At 36.9% G+C, this 14,729-nt stretch overlaps 1 protein-coding gene across 2 annotated transcripts in view; it reads left to right on the forward strand.

Moving 5' to 3' along the window:
- The window catches only part of CSRNP3 (cysteine and serine rich nuclear protein 3), a 245,313-nt gene that overhangs the window by 102,587 nt on the left and 127,997 nt on the right, over window positions 1-14,729 (forward strand). The window contains exon 1 of one of the 2 annotated variants that reach the window (XM_037850038.1): window positions 9,881-10,112. The exons of the other annotated variant lie outside the window; for it this stretch is intronic. The gene's annotated coding sequence lies outside the window, so the exon portion shown is untranslated. Of the gene's footprint in view, window positions 1-9,880; window positions 10,113-14,729 lie in introns of those variants that run through there. 2 annotated transcript variants of the gene reach the window in all.

The following is a 14,729-nucleotide window of genomic DNA, read 5'->3' on the forward strand; positions in this document are numbered from 1 at the left end:
TAAATTCATAACCACTAACTTCAGCTGGGCCTAGGTGGCAACAACTAATCCTATCTTATTTTCCTGGTCCACTTAGTCAAACCATCTCCAGGAGACTCTTTCTTCTACCACACAACTCCAAACTCTCTTCCCCTGCCCTCCACCACACATACGTACCACCACCATTCTTATGATCAGCTATAATCTTGCTTCTTATTTCACTGAGAAGATGGAAGCATACGAGACCTTTCATAAGCAACTACTATAAAACTCTGCCTTCCATCTGTCATTATGAATACAGTGTTCATGTTCCTACTCAAGGCCAGCTGCTCAACTTGTGCACCAGATCTCATTTCTTGCCTACTCAAAGATACTACTCCAGCAGATACCCCTCTCTCCTACATCATCAATATTGCCCTCTATGATATCACTTCCATCTGTATATAAATATTTTTTACTTTAAAAATGAAAACTATCATTTCCCCCACATCATCTTCCAACTACTGTCCCATTTCTACCTACCTTCTTGGTAAAGCTCCTTGAAACTATATTTAAACCCACTAGCCAGGCATTTGTCCCGCCACTTGATCAAAACTGCTTATGAAGGACACAATGCCCTGTGTTCCCAAATCTAATTGTAAATTCTGTCTTCCACTTACTTGATCTATCAGCAGCATTTGAGCGAGTTGATCATTCCCTCCTCCCCTGTGATATACTGCTTTTTCTTTTTAAAACTGTTTTACTTTGCTGCCAGGAAACCACACCCTCCTGGTTGTCCTCTGGTTTATTGGCCTCCACTTCTGGGTCTCCTTTGCTGGTCCCTCTTCATTTCCTCAAACTCCAACTCATATACATAACTACCTACTTGACGTCTCTGGTTGAAAATATAACAGACATCTCAAACTTAATTTGACCTCACCTGAACTTCTGTACTTACCCTTCCCTCAAAAAATTCGTTCCTCTTGCAGGCTTTGTCAACCTTGTGATTACACAGGTGAGAATCCTTGGGAGTCAAGGTTACTTCCTCTCTTTACCCTTACCTAACATCCAAACCACCAGCAAATCCTTTTGACTCTACTCCAAAATATATCATTTTTAATGCCTTCCCATAATCTAAGCCACCATTATCTTTCATCTGTATTATCCTAATAGCCTCCTACCTAGTCCCCTGCTTCTATACTTGCTCCTTACAGTGTATTGTCAAGACAGCACCCAGAAATGTTTTTAACCTTATTCTGATCATTCACTCCTCTGCTCAAACCCCTCCCTTGATTCTCCTTCATTTTACTCAGAGTGAAATTCAAAGTCGAAGTCCTTCCCATCGGTGGGTGGGGGACAGATGATGGGGCTATCTGCCAGTCTTCTCACTCCCCACCACCACCTTTTCTAAATTCCTGACCTCATCTCCTCACTCTCTTCCAGACTCACTCTTCTCCAACACTCTGGCTTCCTTGCTGTACTTTTAACATGCCAGACCCTTTGCATTTGCTATTTTTTTCTGGAATTCCCTTCAGCCCAGAGTCTTACGGCTTACTTCCTCACCTCCTTCAGACCTTTGCTCAAATACCACTTCTCAGTGAGGCCTTCCCTAATTACTCTATTTAAAATTTGCCAACCAAAAATCTCCACCCCCATTCACTTACCACTATATGATATATTTATTTAGTTATTCTCTTTTCATCTGTTTATTTTCTTTGTCTTCTCTGCTCCATTCCCACTAGAATGAAAGCTCCTTGAAAGTGAGAATTTTTTCTGCACCTGGAAAAGTGCCTGAAACATAGCATGCACTTAATAAATATTTCCCCATGAATGAATTGAGTCTCCATTTTACAGATGAAGAAACTGAGGCTTAGAGAAGTATAATCCCCAAACCACACAGCAAGTAAGCTATGCTGCTGGGAATGGAACCCAGGAAGTCCACCTCCGTGGCATCTTTTCTCAGTTCAGTTTTCTCCCACAGCCCTCTACATGGCTTGCCTAGTATCTTAACCTAGACCTATTTGCCAGATACTGAATTCAGAGCTAGAGAGACAGTGACTAAATTTCCCTGGCTTGCTTGCTAATGGTGAAACTGGAATGTCACAGAAGAGAGAAGGGACAATTTCAGTATAATTTGGTAAATAAAATGGAAACAATGAGGATAGGCATGTACCCAGTTTTATGAATTCAGAGAAGGCCAAATCTTAATAGTTGAATAGAAATTAGCCAAGTGAAAAAGAGAGAAGATATTTTAAGTGATAAGAGTAGCATGTGCAAAATCACAGAAGCATAAAATTACCTTTTATGTGCAGTACCCCATCTTTGGGGAATAAAAAAAAAATAGAAGATAGGTAATATTGAGGAAGGAAGTGGGGTACAGATGGTGGAGGCTCTTGGTGCCATACTAAGTGTTCTGACAGTGAGTCACTCAGGAGTTTAGCAGAGATGTTCCTTGGTTAGATCTATGTTTAAGATTGCCTACCTGCATGCAGTGTGTAGACGGAGACCAGTGACGAGACTGATAACAAGAGTCCAAGTAAGTGAGGAATGACTAAGACAGCAGTCAGGGATGCTGCTGAAGAGTCAGAGCTGGAAAATATTTTGGAGGAAAAGTCAGTGATTCTTGCTAACTATTTAAATAGAATTAGGGGTTAGGGAAGGAAAGCATTGAGGGTGATTCCAAGTATCTTTGCTTCTGCGACAAGTTTAGTATTGCCACAGACTGAGAAATGGGATTTGAGAGGAGAAGGATGGCTGTTGGAGATGATTACAGGTTCATTTTTTGACTCACTGACTTTAAGATGCCTGTAGGGAAATCTAAGTGGTGAACCAAGTCTCAAGCTCTAGAGAAATGTCAAGAGTGAAGATACAGACATGGAGGTCATCTGCATGAAAGTGGAAGTCAAACCCTGAGACTGGATCAGGCTGCCAAGACAAGAGCAAAGAACAGGAAGCAGTGGGTCAAGAACCCTATGGAACCCCAAGTGGGAATCACTGCAGAGAAAGGGTTGAATGAAGAGGAAACTGCCAAGGCAACCAGGAAGCATAGGTCAGACAGGTGGAAGATTACTAGGGTAATCTAATGAGAGTGATAGAAATAGAACGTTTCAAATGAGCTAAAAAATAAGAATGGTAAAGTCTCTCCTGGAAACATCAGTTTTAAAGAAATGGTGAGGCAGAAGACTTACAGAAAAACGAATAAGATGAGAAATTAGGCAGAATGAACATTATCAAGATGGCAGTGCAACAGGAGTTAAGTTTGTTCTGTTTTTAGGGTGTAATCTGGGCTATATTACACTATACACACAGGGATTATCCACTAATTGTTTATAGCTGGCACTAGTTCTGACTGATTGGCTTACCTATCTGATGGTCAAGAACCAGAATCATTGTTAAATATTTGAAAATATTTGTCTCATGAGATTCTATAATCTAATATAAACTAAGGGAGAGATTAGAAAGCAAGGATTGAAGATATGGAAGAGTGGCATTCATTTATAGCAAGAGTCAGCAAACTATGGTCTGTGGTTCAAATTTGGCTCACTGTTTCTTCATGGTCCTCAAACTAAGAATAGTTTTACATTTTTAGATGACTGAAAAAAGAAATAGAAGAATAATATTTCATGATACATGAAAGTTATATGAAATTCAAAGTTCAGCATCTGTTCCAGTTTGCTAATGCTGCTGTTATGCAAAATATCAGAAATGGATTGGCTTTTATAAAGAGGATTTATTGGGTTACAAATTTACAGTCCTAAGGCCATAAAAGTGTCCATACTAAGGCATCAATAAAATGATATCTTCAATGGAGAAAGGCCAATGGCGTCTGGAACACCTCTGTCAGCTGGGAAGGCACGTGGCTGGCGTCTGCTAGTCCTTTATTCCTAGATTATGTTTTGAAATGACTTTCTCCAAAACGTCTCTGGGCTTCTGTCATCATTCTTCTCTCTCAGCTCTGGTGTGTCCTTGCTTCTTTCTCCCAGAGCACTTCTCTCTAAGCATCTGGGGGTCCTCTCTTAGCTTCTTCAGGGCAAACTCTGGGCTTCATCTCTTAGCTTAGTATCCCCAAAAGTCCTTTGTCTGCATCTCCAAGCATCAGCCTCAGTGTTGGCTGAACTAATCAAGACCCAGGGTCCACATCTCCATGGAAATGATCTAATCAGATGGTCTTACCCACAGTTGGGTGAGTCACATCTCCATGGAAACATTCAATCAAAAGTTTCCACCCAAGAAGATTGGGTTAAAAGATCATGGCTCTTCTGGGGTCCAGAACAGTTTCAAACTGGTACAGCATCCATATATAAAGTTTCATTGGAACACAGGCACATACATTTCTTTACATATTGTCTACAGCTGTCTTCACATTACAACAGCAGAGTTGAATAGTTGTGATAGAGAACATATGCCTTGAACAAGCCTAAAATATTTACCATTTGCCCTTTACAGAAAGAGTGTGTCGACCCCTGATTTATAGTACAATTTCTGAGAGAAGGTACAAAATAGGATCAAGGACACATGTAGAGGGATTAGCCTTGAACAAGAAAAAGTATACTTCATCCTCTGAAACCTGGGGAAAGAGCAATGAGATTGTATAAATTGAAACAAGTTTGTAGGTACTGGAGGAGAATGAGGAGAGATTTGGAACTCCACCCCCTCCCACACCCCCTCCCCAACACCCCACACACACTCTAAATTGAATATGTTGGCTGCCACTGATCATGACATTCTAGAGGACAAAAACTGTGTCGTATTCATCTCTGTCTCCCCACAGCTTTCAGCACAGTGCCTTTCTTTCAGCCATTCTCACTAAATATTTAATTGAATCCCAGGTGAAACTCTATTATAAGAACATTCCTAGAAACCTCTGCCCTTAGGGCCTTGCATTTAATTCTGTTAGTATCTGGGCACACATTTATTAAAGTTTGATGTTATGTTTAGAGGTGTGAAGAAAATGGATGCTGGCTTCTTATTTATTTCATTTTCAGTTAGCTAAATGGAGTCGATTTGGTCAGAGCGAGTTACTGTTCTTATTGAAATTGGCCTGTTTTTCCCTTTTCCCAGCATGAAGAGTTCCATAAATCACTAAGGGATTTTGAGAATAAATACTATGCAAATATGAAGTATTAAAATATAGAGTTTTTTAAAAGCTAATAACAATATACAAAGCAAATAAGAACCACAGAGTGAAAAGTTGAGGTGGAAAAACTATGAGAGAAGATCTGGAAACCCTCAGATGTTTTATTTAGCCCGCATGGTGGTTCTTCAGAGTCTGAATTTTAATGCTCTTGGTTATGTACTCCCTGTTCAGTGCCTATTGTTCCAGTTTCTAGTATCTTACACCTGCTCACTATTCATATATATATTGCCAGCCTGAATCTAAATGCATTTAAATTTATAATCCCTGGTAAAGAGTGATCTGAAAGCACAAGAGTCCAGGCGATCAGCTTGAGGTTCATTTTTCTCAGAGCTTAAATATGTGTGTTTATATATGTGTGTATGTACATATGTGTATATGTATGTACGTGTGTATATATTCACCCCAGTCACCCAAATCTCCAATGCTCTCGTCTATTTAACAAGTAAACAGGGCATATATGAAAGTGCCAATGATTTTACCTATTCAATCTATTGTACATATGAAACGATTCCTCAAGCACTCAGTTATCTAATATTCTTTAGTCCCCCCCAATAAATCTTTGCATCTTCAAAGGGAGCTATACATGTGATGACCTATAATGATATTAATCTTGCATGATCATCTTCATCATTAATCTTCCAGCAAGGCATAGATTGCTGCTAGGAATACTCTAAAGTGACTGATGAGAGTGATATAGTTCCCAATGACAGAAGATTTATCTTATACATACAACTTATGACATAATAGTACTAGGCACATTTTCACTCTTCCATGCCTTAGCCTCTAATTTACAAACTTGTTTAACTCATCTGTAGTACAGCCCAAACTCACAGAAAAGTGATGTATAGGAGACTGTTGGGGGGTGGGGAGTGGGGGGTAGAGAAAGGGAAGGGAATGTGCAAAGAGAAAAAACATGCAACATATTTTGTCTGTTAATCAGGAATTCTTATATGGGAGATTTGGTTGCTTCCTTCTGTTTTCATTATTTCTTCAATATATACGAAATGTCTGCTCTTTGGTACTTCTTCGGTAAATCACTGTGGTACTGGAAAAAACAGAGCTTGTTCAGCAAAGGTGAGAGAAACAGCAAACAAATACAGTCTGTCAACTGTTGCTCTCTACTGACAGAAGTGTATCTTTAAGATCACTTGTTCCAAATGGTATTAGACTCCTCATAGATAAAGGTGAGGAAAAATAGGGTGTGGGTGACAGTTGAACATGCTTTTTACTAGTGTCTTATCTTTTGAATTTCCAATTTAAAAGCATTTAAATGCATTACACCAAGACAAATGTTGGGAAACTAACATTTAAAAAAAATGAATAAAACATAATTTGTTAGCAGACTATTCTTTGGAAGGAGTCCCAGAGTCATCTGTGAGCAAAGGAAAAGGATGTGTGATAGAACTAATTGTTGTACTAAGGAGAAAAATAGGGTTCTATTGTCACTATTTAGCTTTGACACATTAGAATTTAAAGGAATACAACTAAGTAAAGAGATCTATAAGAGCATTTTAAGTCATGTTCCTATTCTTCTATTTGTCCCATATTGTGGAATAACTCAGTGTGTAATAACTTTTTAAACTAAAACACCATTTTTGAAATTCATCCTTAATACAAGGGCAGAAGATTGCAATTATGTCTTTATTCTTTCCTTAGGGAAAGTATATCTATGTATTTTTTTAGGGAGCTCACAAACTCTTTTATTATTTTAACTGGAAAATTTCCCCTTGTTAAATGGTGGAATGAATGGGCTTCTGGTAAAAACTGTTTCTAAGTGAGAATATCAATGGTATAGATATAGTCATCCCTAGAGGCAGAAGGAATCACTCAGTGACTTCTATAAAGCCTTTTGGGAAATGACCCATGCTATTGGCATGTGTATTAAGAGAATCAGGTAGTTACAGTTCCTTATTAACACTCACCTCAAACATGACTCTTTATACACTCTTCACAACAACTTAGGAACAATCCTCATCTTTCCATTGCTTTTCCTGCATCCTCTTCTATCATATTACCCTGTAGGCAACCTTAGTTTTATGTTATATTTTCGCCCTACCATTGGGTCATCTAGTTCCCATTCAGTGATTCCATCTATCCCCCACAGCCTTCCCATCTCTGACAGTGTCTTCCCAAACCAGGGGAAGCCTGACTGCAGTTTTGCAGCATTTGTTACCAACTTGAGCTTGAGTAATTTGAATCATTCTGTTTTTGATGGGAAGGAAAGCAACTCTTAGTAATCAGGTGATAAAGAACTACCAAAAAGCAGAGCTCAAAATGCCTGTGTTTAAACTGTTCACTGCTGGATCAGATATAAAAAGTAGGTCCTTATGGTGAACCAGATTTTTCCCATTTATAGTCTTGGTTTATGATCTACTCCTTTAGTGATGTGTTTTTAATCTCTTTAAACTGTTTGTTTTACTGGTGTTTATGATATGATTTGGCTCATGGAAGCTAAACATTCCAGAAACAAAAAGTGCTATTATTTTTATATTTAGTTATAGCCCTCCACTTTCACATAGTGTATTTAGGACCAGAAAACATCACTTTAAAACTGTCCATTTGTCCCACATGAAAAAGGAAATACTTTAATTCCTTATATTAGTTACTAAGGGCTCCACTTGTCAAATATATTTCTGCAATTAAATACTAAAAAGCCAGAGTTCTTGAGAGAAAAGAACCTTACTCTAAATTAACAGATTGATGGCTTAAAATCTTCAAGCCTTAAATTTCCTATCAGTAAAATGGAATGAAATTACAAATGGTTCTTCTACCTTATATGGATACTTCAGGATAAAAACAAATGTTTAAAACTTCCCTGGAGACAATTTGAGTCCAAAAAAAGGCTGAATAAATTCAACTAAGGCCACACAAACCCCATAACAGGCCATATGAAACTGTAGTCATGAAGGAAGGATGTTTGAGACCTTTTTTCTCTTCTCCCAGAGTAATTTATTAATTTTCCAGTTCGGTAATGATTATTCTGTTTGTTCTGTGTTCTTGCTATTTTACAAAGAAATCATTTCAATTTTGGCAATTTTTCTCTGAGTCCAAAACTATACTGTTAATTTGGATTTTTTTTTTTTTTTTTTGGTAACTATTACAAAATTGCATTTGCCCTCTTTTCTTTTGAATTTAATGCCAACGTTTATAAAATTGTTGAAATACAGGCAACATTATAATGTATTTTGCCTTAAGAAATTCTCTGCAATTAAACTGAAATATTACTATTTCCTAAAAATATTACTATTTTCTGCCATAAGAGTAAGGAATAAACAATTGAGATAGAAAAAAAATTAGTAAAGAATTTCTATTTTGTAAAACCTTTTTCTTCATATTTCTATTGTAGGTTTGATTAGGGGGAGTTCATTATAAATCATGTTCTCATTAAGTATTTCTTATGTTAAAGACTGAAATTAATGTTAAAAGAATACCAAAAAAACTTTCTTTATGTAATATTAACACATGGGCATTTTAGTCTATCTTAGTTTTATTTAGCAGGTGCCATGAATTAACAAAAAGCTTCTGGTGACAAAAAATGGTATTTTTAAAAATGGCTTAGGTAATGGCAGATGTGTTGATTCAAACTGTGACGATGTTTGTGAAGGCCCATTAGCAAAGCCTGAGCACCCCTTGATGTGCAAGTGTCTGTACTCTAGAAGAAATCTATCTGTTACTCCAAAAAAGACTATGTTAGGCAACTGAATGTGTGCAAAATCAGAGGAACTGCTCTTGGAAGCAGGAACAGGTTGAAGCGCTTATGTGCATATGGAAGAAAAGGAGAGGAAGGAGAAAAATTGTTGGCAGTGAGGGTGGTAATGATGATTAGGACTTGAAAAAAGGTCTAAGAAGTTTTATCTGTGGGAGAAATCCTTAATAAGGCTAAAAGTGCATTACCAGCTGTGGAATGACTGGAAGAGAGGAAAAAATTACAAGACATCTTGTCTGATCCGGTTCTTATAACCCTGTTGTGCCAGGGAAAAAAAGCATGTGTAGTATCTCTAGCTTTTCATCTATTTTATTTAGACAAATTCAAAAACAAATCAGGAGCCTGCATTAAACAGCAGTTTTGTCTATTGAGCAACCTGCATTTATCAGCATTATCAAACATCCTAAAGACATTTATCTAAATGCTTGCGTATACTCTAAGTCTATATTCTAAAAACATTTTGACAAGAGCTTGTTCAATAGCATTGAGCACCTCTAAAGCAGAAGGCTCATGGAAGGGCCTAAATATCTAAATATGAATAAAAGAAAGGCCTTTATCTTTGAGCTCCCCATTTATTGAGATCTTTCTAGAAATGCAAACACATTAGTATGGCATAAATATTATAAAATGGATAGAAGTATAATAAGCAAAGAAACATGGAAGGGAGAAAAAAGAATGACCATTTTCTTCTCACATATAAAGGAGATGGGGATAGACTTTACAGAGAAGGCACTTTTGAGCTGAGTCTTGCAAAGTGTGGAAGAGTTCAACTGATGAAGGAGAGGAGAGTGTGAGAGATCAGAGGACCATTATGCAGTTTATATTGCCCTCTTAACAGAACAGACTTCTACATCAGGCTGTCCTTTTTATAGCGAAAGATTTATTGAGCAATACAGAATAAAAGTTTCTCTCAAACTGTTGCCTGGGAAACACTCTCCAACTTAGTAGTGATTGGTTCTTTTTCAGCATGCAATTAAGTACCATAACAAAACTCACTGATGTCGTATTTAGGTTCAGAAATCTTTAGCATCATGTCTCTCTGGAATAACAAGCAAGCAAGAGTTCAACTGCTGGACTTTTTTGTCCCAGTCATCTTCGAGCACAGGGGAGACTGAGCATGAAGACACTAATTTTTCCCAATTAGATGTTTTCACCTCAGGCCTTATCTGCTTTTTCTTCTGTTCAGCTGGAACTACATACTGCCCAGCTACAAATTTTTTCTGAATTCTCAAGATCTTTCTCCAATTTAAACACATACAACATCTCTCTACTGCCTTGCCATTTTTTGTGAAACTACAGTCTCTCACCCAGGTGAGTAAAATCATTTACCTTAAAGTGGGACTCAGTAGCTGGGTCAGAAGTAGTGTTACTGACACCTTATTGTCGCATCCCAGCCACCCCTTTTGGTACATTACCACCTAGGGAAAGAATGGGGGTTGGGGGCATGTAAACCTCATTGCAATACCAGGGTAACGATTTAGAAAACCAGCATTGTGTATGATTGCTTGGAGAAAATATTAAGGAGCAATCTGTTCATCATTCAAAAGCAATTGTGTCTTTAGGGAGCCTAGACAGCATGGCATCAAGCTTCAAATCCATCCTAAGGGGGAAGTGTGGAGGCAGAGTTCAATTTTCTTAATATCTAAAAGCTTGAACCTGCAATAACTGAAATTGTTTAAACAGCATCCTTATTTTAAAATGCTTTTTCTTCTTTCTAAATTAATTTTAATATAATTAATGCCAATATGTTAATAACTTCAATATTGTTAAATTTTACTCTAATTGTATTAATAACAGAAAATAGCCAACTTGGAAATAGCTAGAAAAAGCCAAAGTGGAAAATCAAAATCACCTGTTGCCTAATGCCCAAAAGATAACTATGTTTATGATTTCAGTTATACTCTTCTAATTATTTTTGGCTCATATTTATTTAGAATATCAAGATCATAATTTGCTTATTGTTTAAAAACTCACACATAATCTCTAATTCCTTTATATTCCTCTCCAGTCTTCTTCTACACGTTAGTTGTGATCATATTTGTTTGCATAGCTGGTAAATATTTTCATTAATTATTATTTAGTAAACATTTTCCTATTTTTATATAGTTATGATGATTCTGATTTTAAATGGCTATATGATATTCCATTATATTGATAAATATCAATTAAGTATATTTAGGTGATTTCTAGTTTTAATTATGATAAATGTGGTTTTTAAAAGTAGTTTTGTACTTAAAAGCTGCATTCTTGTCGTCTATTAAATAATAAATTTGTTGCTGCCATCTGATTCTACAGGGGCCATAAAATATGGCAAATTGGAGTAACCTAGCCATAGGCTAGGTAGGTTAAAAAAAAAAACTGTATAAATACAATGTAAGATATATATGTAGACAACTTTCAAGTCATCTCACTGTGAATGGCTGGGAAAGAGTAGGACTATAATGGCCAATATTGTCTCAGGTGTCATAATTGCACATTCCATAGATAATCATCATTAATTAAAGAGGCAAAGACCCAAATCATTCTATAGCCTATAAAGAGTGGCAATTGCTGTAGTCTCTACAATTGTCAGCTAAAGTTAACAGGGGTCGTAGTATTCAAATAAAATGTGTTTACATGTCTCTCTTTTCTTAATACCACATGGTCTGCTATTCAGATAAGAAATTCCTACAATATTTAGAGAGAGTTTTTGAGACCATGATCAAAATAACGTGTTTTTTTATTAGTTTGTTCACAAGGCTACTCGCTTTTCTTCAATGGCATGTTAATATTCTAAACACATTAAGGTTCTAAACTAAAATAGATATAAAAAGAATGTCAGACTTTTAGCCAGACCACCCAAATTAAATACCACCAACTTCTAATGTGAAGTAACACATATGCACTGTGATAACGTGTACGTACCAATCATACACTCGTACAATAAGGGCAAATAATTTCTTCCCTCCATAAATAAAAAATAGGGCCAAACATGTTTGGCTCATGGTTTCATGTAATGGTGCTCTTTGATAAAAATAGACATGAGTAATGAATACTAAATAGCAAGCATACTTTAGGAACAAGAAAGAAAATGGAAGCCTCATATCAAAGAGGGCAGGCACTAGTATTAATAGCAAGCCACTGAATTAAAATCATTACAATACCTGCCTAAAGGAGAAATGTAATTTCTTTCTTGTATTTATCCAAGTTATGTGATTAATATAACGCATGGAGGTGGATTTTGTGATCAGGAGCATGATTTTAATCTGCAGAGGATACTTTTATCTCATTTTTTTATGTAAGTGCCACAATTAAATTCAGTTGATGGTATTTCAGATTTGAAGTTTTGTAGTGAAAAAGGCAGCCACTATTTGTTCCTTCTTAACCTTTAATCCATCCACTAAGAGATTCTATACTCTTAGAAGAGCCTGTGATGAATAGAATTGTGTGTCTGGGTAATGGATTTTGCCTGTGAGCTCCTCTACCAGGTTCAATGTCCTGACTGAGCACTCAGTGGCCAACATGGCATCACTGTATACTTAGAAGTTTATACTCATGTCTAGTGTCTGGGTAGGCATTCAGTGTTTGCCTTTGAATAGATCCATTATCTAAGCTTCCTTTTATAGTTTTAATGTTGGTTAGTTGTGCCATCATCCTATCTCCCAAATTAAAAAATATAGCATCATTCTGGATTCAGGATTCAGCCTCATCCCCAGGCAAAATATCTGTCGAGTTACTTCCTTAATATCTTTCTCCTGCATCCCCAGGGCCGCCACTGTCCTCATTCAGAGCTTCATAAATTTTTTTTCTGGATTCTTTCAGCACTCTCTCATTTTGTCTCCCTTCTTATTGGAGGTCATCTCTCCAAATCATTCATCATTGAGCCTCTAGATTTACTTTAAGAAAGCACAGTTGTAATCCAGCCACTTACAACAATCCATAAAACTTCAAACAGACCCCAAGATGGGTTCCAAGCATCCCAGCATTACAAATCCCATTCAGGTCAAACTACCTTACAATTGTCTTCAGAGACTTTATATATTCTAGCCTTTCTGCCTAGAATTCTCTTCCCCTCCTTTTCCACAAAAGAGCTCCTACTCATCCCTTAAAATTTGTTTCCTGTGTCACCTCTCCTGTGAAGCCCACCATAACTCCCAATAGAGTGGGGTTGAAGCCATTCTACCTAGATTGATTCCAGAGTCTGTCATCTTGGCAATTCACTTAACCAGTCTTTGCCTCAGTTGCCTCATCTATAACATGAAGATGATAGAAATAGCCACTATATAGGCTTGTAGTGGTTATATGAGTTGATACATTTAAAGTGCTTCAGACTAAGTGCTTGATAACTGATAATTATTATCAGATCATATTATTCATTCATGTCTTTATATTCCTGTAGCTTCTTATATATTCTTCAGTTATAGAAATTATCCCATTATGTTTTAACTATTTTTTTTAATCTGTCTCTGCCTTTAGATGGAGGCCCACTTAGCTTGCAGATTGCAACTTTTTCATCTTTCTAACTTACAGCACCAAGCCAAGGGTTCCAAGCACATAATTCTCAGTGAATGTAAAATGAATAAATGCATGGAAGAATGAATGAATGAATCCAGGTGAATAATATGTCAAAGCTGTTTCTCTGTGCCTCTGTCATACAAATCTAAGTATGTTTGTTCTGTTATCCAGGTATTTGTAGACTTGTGTTCATGAAATAAAATATGGAAAACTGGGATGCGTTAATCTGCAAGCAGTATTGTAGCAGTTTCAGTTTTGGTGCACCCTTCCCATTGAAACAGAAAAGCCACAGGTCCTATTGAATTATTCTTTTATTTTCTTTCACATGCTCAGTTCATGTTTGATTTTGGCATATACTGTTTTCTTTCCTTATTTTATCTTGCCCCAGGTTAGACATGAAATTCAAAATAAGAAGACATCATTATAATCATCTCTGATGGTCACTAAGAAATATATGACTCCTTTGTGTTCTCAGAGAGGACAGTTTACTTCAATGACATTGTTTGTTTTTTTTTTTTTTTTGCTGATAGTGGTCTTCATGTCCAGAACCAGGATTTACATGGTCGGCTCTTACCCAGGGGGCATGTTGCTAGCCTCATCCTCACTGCTTTTTGCAACCACCCCTGGCAAATAGCTTTTAATGGACAGAGCCCAGCCTGTAGTTATGAAGTCACACAGCCACCTGCCATGTCACAGATCATCTAGTGAGTTCTCCAAAGAAGCTGGATTCCCAGTAGCCACTATTTCTTATCCTGTAGCCCAGCAGGCCAGTGGCTTTAGCCCCCAGTTCTCGTATTTTCCAGTCCAATTCAGGGAGATGTTTATTTTATTTTTTGAATATGGTTTGTCTTTTTAATAAACTTTTGTAGTATTGTATCAGTTACTATGTCTGTTGAGATTAGATCAAAGGGAGAATTTTCTCTCTCTTGTTTTTTTCATTTTCATGCATTTATTTTTATTTTTTATTGTGGTAGCATTTAAAATTTTCATCTTAATCACTTTCAAGAGTACAATTCAGTGGTATTAATTATATTCACATTGTTGTGCTACCATCTCCACCATCCATTCCCAAAACTTTTCCATCACCCCAAACAGTAGCTTTGTACCCATTAAGCATTGACTCTCCAATCCCCTTTATACCCTGACCTTGGTAATCTGTAATTTACTTTCTATCTCTATGAATTCTCATGTTCTAGATATTTCATATAAGTGCAGTCCTACAATGTTTGCACTTTTGTGTCTAGCTTATTTCTCTCAACATGATGCCTTCATTGTACATCCATGCATCAGAACTTCACTCCTTTATGGACAAATAATATTCCGATGTATGTATATCCAAATTTTGTTCATCCATTCATCTATTGCTGGGCAATTGGGGTGCTTCCACTTTTGGCTATTGTGAACAATGCTGCTATGAACATTGGTGTGCAAATA

This window comes from Choloepus didactylus, chromosome 9 (genome assembly GCF_015220235.1).
Source record: "Choloepus didactylus isolate mChoDid1 chromosome 9, mChoDid1.pri, whole genome shotgun sequence".
Taxonomy (NCBI): Eukaryota; Metazoa; Chordata; class Mammalia; order Pilosa; family Megalonychidae; genus Choloepus; species Choloepus didactylus.